This window comes from Mirounga leonina, unplaced genomic scaffold (assembly GCF_011800145.1).
Source record: "Mirounga leonina isolate KUSES-001 unplaced genomic scaffold, KU_Mleo_1.0 Mir_548, whole genome shotgun sequence".
In the NCBI taxonomy this organism is placed as follows: Eukaryota; Metazoa; Chordata; class Mammalia; order Carnivora; family Phocidae; genus Mirounga; species Mirounga leonina.
The window spans coordinates 331,112-331,317 of NW_023270815.1; positions in this window are offsets into that span (position 1 = coordinate 331,112).

Sequence of the window (206 nt, forward strand, 5' to 3'; positions counted from 1 at the left end):
GATCCAAAATTATTTTTTAAAAGCGGAGGGGGGGGGGAGGTGGAGAGAGATTATAATCTCTCAGAGTGGACAAAGCAGCATGATCTGCCTGTTCCTGATTGATTTTTGGTCTGTGTTTTAGAAGACACTATTTTCCAAAATTGCAAAGAAATCAGAATTTATCTATCTATCTATCTATCTATCTATCTATCTATCTATCTATCTAT